Genomic DNA, 7,538 nt, shown 5'->3' on the forward strand with positions numbered 1-7,538 from the left:
AACAATTCACCGTCTTGTTGGGGAAGGGGAGGATGGAAAGCCTTCGTGGTGGAATTTGAGCTGAGTATTGAAAGATGGATAGAATTTCAGTCAGTGGGGAAAGGAGCAGAGAAAGCATTTTAATTTTATTTTATTGTTTTTTGCAGGGGGGAAGGCAGAGCAATTGGGGTTAAGTGACTTGCCCAAGGTCACACAGCTAGTAAATGTGTCAAGTGTCTGAGGATGGATTTGAACTCAGGTATTCCTGACTCCAGGGCCAGTGCTCTACTCACTATGCCACCTAGCTGCCCCAGAGAAGACATTTTAGATACGAGCTAAGAGACACAAGTAAAAACATGGACAGGAAACAGTTTGAGGAGTTTAATTCTTTTATGACTTCCATCTGAATCCACTTGGGCCAAGCTGTTTAAGACATGCCCCCTGCCCAGAAGGAGCTTACAGACTGGTTGGGAGATGACTGATCGAGACAAAACATCTAAGAAATAATACAAAAGAGAATGCAGGAGTTAGTCACTAGAGGTTTCCTTGTGTCCTTAAATAAAGGAATACATGATTATATGAATGTTAGGATGTTAGCTCATTGAGAGCTGGGATAGTTTTATTCTTTGTATTTGTATTTCCAGTACCTGGCACATAGTAGGTGCTTAATAAATGTGCAGGGTTGATGAATACTGATTTGTCCCCATAATAAAGAGGGAGGGGGAGAAGATTTTTTTAAAGGGGAGCCAAGGAGAGAATGGTGCTATGAAAAGTAGGAGGTGGGATGATTTCCTTCCAGCTGCAGATGGCAGATAGCAGGGACACATTTCATCTTTGTTCTGCATAGGATCATGGAGATGGAAAGGACCTTAGAGGTCGCTTAGTCCAACCTCCTTCTCATTTTATAGATGAGGAAATAACTTAAAAAGGTGCCCAAGGTCACATTGCTTACTACGCTGTCAGAATGAGGCTGAGCTAGGATTTTGAACCTGGGTTCCTTTAGCTCCAAGTTCAGCAGTCTTTCCATGGCATAACTCTGCTCTCTCTTCCCAACTCTTCCTCTTGAGCAGTGAATGGGTGGAACACCACTGAGCTGACCCAGAAGGGACAAAATGGAGTAACCCAGACAGAGAAGGCAGGGAAAAAATTGGTAAAGACCAAGTGCTGGTATTTTAGCATTGGCTCCAACAACCAACAAGAAGAGGTAGGAAAGGCACTAGGACTATGATCAAGTCTTGCAAAACATATCCATAATAGTCATGTTGTGAAAGAAAACATAGACCAAAAAAAACCCTCAAGAAAAATAAAGTTTAAAAAGTATGTTTCAATCTGTATTCAGACACCATCAGTTCTTTCTCTGGGGATAAACAGCATTTTACACCATAAGTCCTTCAGAGTGGTCTTTGATCATTGTATTGCTGAGCCTTGTTGGATAGAGAAAGTAGAGCATGGAAGGGAGGGAGGTGGGGGCCAGCTACTGTGGGATTTAAGAATCTGAGAGTCCTTGAGCTGAGTAGATGGATAGGCCAACAGAATCATCATGATAATCATTATATGAAATATTTCTGAAAGGCTTCCCAGGAGAGGCAAGATGTGTGCTGAGCCCATTGAGTTCATTAATGTCCATTTTTCTATTCTTCCCCCTCATGGGTAGGTAGGTGGCAGTGTGGCTGGGATTCATTCCTGTTCAAGCAGCTGTTGGCCCAAGGTGAAGATAGCCACTGCATTCGCAAGCTAGTAGAATCCTTTCGGGACTTGGATGGCTTCCCCAATTGTGTGATAACAACTGGAATTGTCAGTTTCTTCCTGGTCCATACAGAGAAACTCTGTGGGGTTGGTTTTCATCCCAGGCTGCAGAGAGTAGTACATTCAGGTAAGAATGCTAGGCTAAGGTTAAAAATTAGTGAGTATTTCAGAGAACACACTCTTTTTTCTTTTTCTTTTTTGCTTATTGGCAGGGCAATTGGGGTTAAGTGACTTACCCAAAGTCACACAGCTTGTACATGTGTCAAGTGTCTGAGGTTGGATTTGAACTCCGGTCCTCCTGACTCCAGGGTTGGTGCTCTACTCACTGCACCACCTACACACTCTTTTTTAAACCATGTTTCCAAACTTTCTCCATCTGAAACTGAAGAGCTCATTTGTTTCCTTATTCTGTCCCACTTTGAGAGTCTCCAGAAACTGTTTCCATGCTCTCCAACAGACCCTTTCCCAACCTTTAGTCCTGAATTTCTCTTTCACTTCTTAGCACTGAGATCTAGAGCTTTTAACCTGGAGAGTCTGCATTTTTCTCTCTTTCTGTGTCTGTGCACTGTTACGCCCATCAGACCAGGAAGCCCCGAAGTCAGGATTGCCTTATTCTTCATCTGGACCTCCTAACATAGGACTCTTGCCTGAAGGGGGTGGCAGTACTGGCTATTTCGACCTTTATCTCAAAGCTTATCAACTCTATTCTCTCTTTTTTCTCTTCTTTGTGGAATTTTTCATTGATAGTTTACAGAGTCTTCAAGTAGGATGTTGTTCAGATATGATGGTTCATCAGCAGCCCCAACACCTGGCACTTGGCCTAGAGAATTCTCCCTTGAAGAAATCCTTCAGCTGGTTCTGGCTCAATTCTAAGGCAGAGATCCAGTTCAAGCTGGCCCTTCACTTCTTCAAGAACCATCTCCATTGCTATACTGAGGGCTGAGGGTGTAAAGAAGGAGGAATAGGCTATAGGAATAGTAGGAGGAAAATACAGAGTAAATAAGCCAATCAGAAAGAGAAACAATAAAGAATGGCATGCATAAAAATGAGCCAGTTGATAGGAGGGTAGGCTAGAATAAATAATTTGGTAAAAAGGGCTTTGCATAGGGATTGATTAATCAGTGGGCAGGGCAATCTGATATCAACCAATGCTCAGGAAAATTTGGAAGAGACCAGTTATTAGCCAGAGAAATTTGGAATGGACACTGAGAAATGAGTAAGAGGATAATGTGGAACCCACCAATTTGTGGCTTATAGCAGGGTTAAACAGATCCATTTTTTGGATTTAAAAACTATAGGAAAAAGAAATCCATAGTTAGGTCTATGAAAAATTGATTAATTAATTAGCAGAACAATAGAGAAAGTTCCCATCAATGAAGTATTAAAATACATTCTTGGTCAATAAAGAAGGCAGATGAACTGAGAGGATACTGTGGGAATGGACAATAAGGTAGGCTAGTTTGCCAGGAAAGGGACCAAAAGTCAGGGGTTGTATGTAGAACCAAACGCTAAATTTCCTGTAATATGTGGGTACTGCCCATGTATATCTGCATGAATTGCCTAAATGAGGTTGGAAGGCATTGATAGATATCTCTGGAATCTTGCCTACTTCTCTCATAGTCTCTAGACTGTGATTCTTGTCTAGAGAAAAGGAGGGAAAGGTCACAAGACTGGCTGCTGGGCTCTCCAGTTTCTGAAAAGTTACTGAACTAGAATTATATCTCTCCCCCCCCCCCAACCCCCACCATATTGCTGACCTTATGGCATAATTCTGAGAACAAATATCACTTCCCTAGTTGCAAGCATTTCTTTAGCTTTTGCTTATCAGTTTGACTCCATCCTACCAAACTGTGTTAACTGTCTTTTACAAAAGACCATTGCATAGAGATTCACAAATAGCAAATAGTGACTAAACTCATTTATCCAATAAGATAACAAACTAGAAAAGTTACACAGATTAGAGAATATCAGAAAATGTAGAGTAAAGAAACTTTTGGTAGAAGCAAGATATTTCAGTTTAAAGAGGTCCTGATCTTACCCAAGAGACAATTCTTTGAAGTCTCTAAGGGAAGCAGGCTGGAAATCAGACACGTTGAGGAGTTAGCTTCTTCTGTATGTCTGCAGCTTCCAAAGTGTAGTGTAGTGTGTGTATCTCTCTCTCTCTCTTTCTCTGTCTCCCTCCTTCTCTCTCTCTCTCTCTCTCTCTCTCTCTCACACACACACACACACACACACACACACACACACACACACCTACCCCCTGCCAATGTGTGGAATTGGTCCTAGAGAGAGTCAGGTACCAGAGGTGTCACCTAGAAGACTGCCCGTCTTCTCCGAAATTTCTTGTATCAACACTAACCTTCAGGCAAGGACACAGCCTTGCATCAGCAATCCAACTTCATGCCTAAGCAACAGCACACAAAATGTTCCAGGCTTAAGGAAATCTGGCTTATATTCCTTTGGTTTCAAATGAGTTCCTGAGGAAAGGCAGCTTGGGACCGAGACAGAAGACATCTGACTTTTCTGGTTCTAGATCATGAAGATGACTGATTAAAATCTACCTTGGCAGGAGAGGGAGCAGGTGGCGACTTGTCATGAAAGACATTGGAAGCAACAAACAGGTTGGAGGGTTTGATAAGAGAGGCAGGAAAGGGAAGATATTGCTGCTCTCCATTGTCCACTTCTGTGTATTATCCATGGTCAAGAATGGTTACTCTATTTCCCTTTCCCTACCCTCTTTCTCCACTCTAGCACCCATGTAGGTTTTTTACCCCACCAGGTCTCTTTTTCTGAATGCAAACTCATTTTAGTAATTGCCAGAGCTTACCCATTGTGCCATATTGGTATGCCACTTCCTGAATAAACTGTAATTGATCCTAAGGATCCAGGCTGAACCTGAGCCCAATCAGACCTCATTGTCTCCCCTTGCATCTCTTGGCTTTATTCTTGTGATTGTTTCTCTAAGAACCATGGAATGATGCAATGGAAGGGATCCCGCCCTGCCCTACCGCTCCCTCCCCCCAAAAAAGAACCAACTCACAAAAAATCTTGGCAGGCATCTTGGGGAGGAAGTTGGTTCAAATGGATGAAATTAAGTTTGATTGTGGTTTTGAATTATCAACCATTATCCCAAGCCCTCCCCCTAGAGAATACAAAGCATACAAGGTATATCTTTATTCCAAGCAGGACAAGGAGATAGAAAGACTGAAATTAGGGTTGCTGAGGTGGAAAGAGTAGAGTAGGGAGACCATGGAGGGGCCAGTGACCTGGAATTTTGATTGACTGTTTCTTGGTTCATCCCCATTCCATGGAAAGGCAACAGAGTAAAACTTTACCAATAAGAGAATAAAAGGGGAGGGAAGGGAATAAGCATTTGCTTGTTTTTTTAAAGAATGTTTTTATCAATGTCTTCTTTTTTTAATATCATCATAGTTATCCCCAGTATCCTTCCCCCACTCCCTCCCAGAGAGTCATACCATAAAGTACTTTTTTTTAAGAAAAAAAATGAGCACAATTGATAAATACATTGAAAAAAATCTGAAAACATGCATGTTGAAGATCTGTGGACCTCCTACCTCCATGAAGCAGTATATTGGAGGTATCCTTTCATGTCTCTTTAATTCATGTTTGATCTTTGTAATTTTGTTACATTCATTTTTTATTTGTGTGTGTATGTGTATGGTTGTTCTTTCCATTTGCATTGTTGTATTCATTATGTATATTGATTTCTTGGTTCTGCTTACTTCACTCTGCATCAGTTCATGAAAATCTTTCAATGATTCTCTATAGTCATTACATACATCATTTCATACAGCAGCACAATATTCTATTACATTCATGTGACACAATTTGTTTAGCCATTCCCCAATCTATGAGCATCTATTTTGTTTCCAATTCTATGTTATCACAAAAAGTGTTGCTATAAATATTTTGGTATATGGGAACTTTCTTTTTATTGATGGTATGTTTTGGGTATTAGCCCAGTAATGGATTAATTGATTCAAAGGGAGTAGACATTTTAGTTACTTTATTTATATAATTTAAAATTGCTTTCCAAAATTGTTGCACCATTTCATGGCTTCACCAACAATGTGTTAATGTGCCAATTATACCATAACCTCTCCAACAGTGCTATTGCTATTTTTATCATCTTTGTCAATTTGCAATATGTGAAATAAAACCTCAGGGTCTTTTAATTTGCATTTCTCTTATTATTAGTAATTTGGAACATTCTTTCATGTGTTTGTGAATACTTTGTGATTTTTTTGAGACCTGTTGGCTTATGTTCTTTGACCACTTACCTTTTGAAGAATAGCTATTAGTTTTATACACACATATATGTATATGTATGTATTTCATATATGTGCATTATATACATAATTTATACATACATATATGTGTGGGTATATATATATATAATATATATATGTATTGATATATATGTGTTACCCTTAAAGACTGGAGTGGGTCAGAGAACAAATCATAGAAACAGTAAAGTTATTAAAGAAAATGAATAATGAGACAACAGACCAAAACTTATAGGAAGCAGCAAAAGCAGTAATCAGAGGAAAATTTATATCCCTACATGCTTATATCAATAAAATAGAGAAGGAGCAGACCAATGAAGTGGGTATGCAATTTTTAAAAACTAGAAAAAAACAAATTTAAAATCCCCAATTAAACACTAAATTAGAAATCTTGAAAATTAACAGTGAGATTAATAAAATTGAATATAGGAAAACCTTTGAATTAACAAATAAAACTAGGAGCTGAGTTTATGAGGGGAAAACCTCAATAAAATAGACAAACCATTGTTTATTAGCCATATTATGGTTAAAAGAGAAGAAAACTAAATTACTAGTATCAAAAATTATAAGGGTGAATACATCACTAATGAAGATGAAACTAAAGCAATCATTAGGTGTTATTTTACCCAATTATATGCCAATAAATTTGATAATTTAAGTGAAATGGAAGAATACTTACAAAAATATAAAATGCCCAGATTAGCAGAAGGGGAAAAAGAATATCTAAATAGACCTATTTTAGAAAAAGAAATTGAATAGTCCATAAGTGAACTTACTAAGAAAAAAAGTGTCAGGACCAAATGGGTTTACAAGTGAATTCTGCCAAACATTTAAAGATCAACTAATTCTAGCATTAAATAAATTATTTGGAGTAACAGGTAAAGAAGGAATCTTACCAAATTTCTTTTATGAAACAAATATGATACTGACACCTAAACCAGGAAGAACAAAAACAGAAAAAGAAAATTGTGGGCCAATTTCCTCTAATGAATATTGATGCAAAAATACTAAATAAAATACTAGCAATATAAGACAAAGATTATACATTATGACCAAGTGAGATTTATACCAGGAATGCATGGCTGGTTCAATATAAGGGAAACTATTAACATAATTGATTGAATCAATAACAAACCCAACAAAAATCATATGACTATATCAATAGATGCAGAAAAGGTTTTTTTTTTGACAAAATACAACACTTATTCCTATTTAAAAAAAAAACACTTAAAAGCATAGGTATAAGTAGATTTTTCCTTAAAATAATAAGAAGCATCTACCTAAAACCATTAGCAACCATTATCTATAATGTGGAATAAGCTAGAAAAGTCTTTCCAATAAGGTCAAGAGTGAAACAAGAATACCCATTACCACCAATATTATTCAATATTATACTAGAAATGCTAGCAATAACAATGAGGCAAAAAAAAAGAAATTGAAGGAATCAGAATGGGCAATGAGGAAATAAAACTTTTTGCTGACAATATGATGGCATACTTGGAAAAT

The 7,538-nt window shown here is 38.0% G+C and overlaps 1 pseudogene; it reads left to right on the forward strand.

Moving 5' to 3' along the window:
* The window catches only part of LOC118846973, a 36,889-nt pseudogene extending 34,221 nt beyond the window's left edge, over positions 1 to 2,668 (forward strand).
* The last annotated feature ends 4,870 nt before the right edge of the window (positions 2,669 to 7,538 follow it).

The sequence above is a fragment of the Trichosurus vulpecula genome, chromosome 4, assembly GCF_011100635.1.
Source record: "Trichosurus vulpecula isolate mTriVul1 chromosome 4, mTriVul1.pri, whole genome shotgun sequence".
Classification (NCBI taxonomy): Eukaryota; Metazoa; Chordata; class Mammalia; order Diprotodontia; family Phalangeridae; genus Trichosurus; species Trichosurus vulpecula.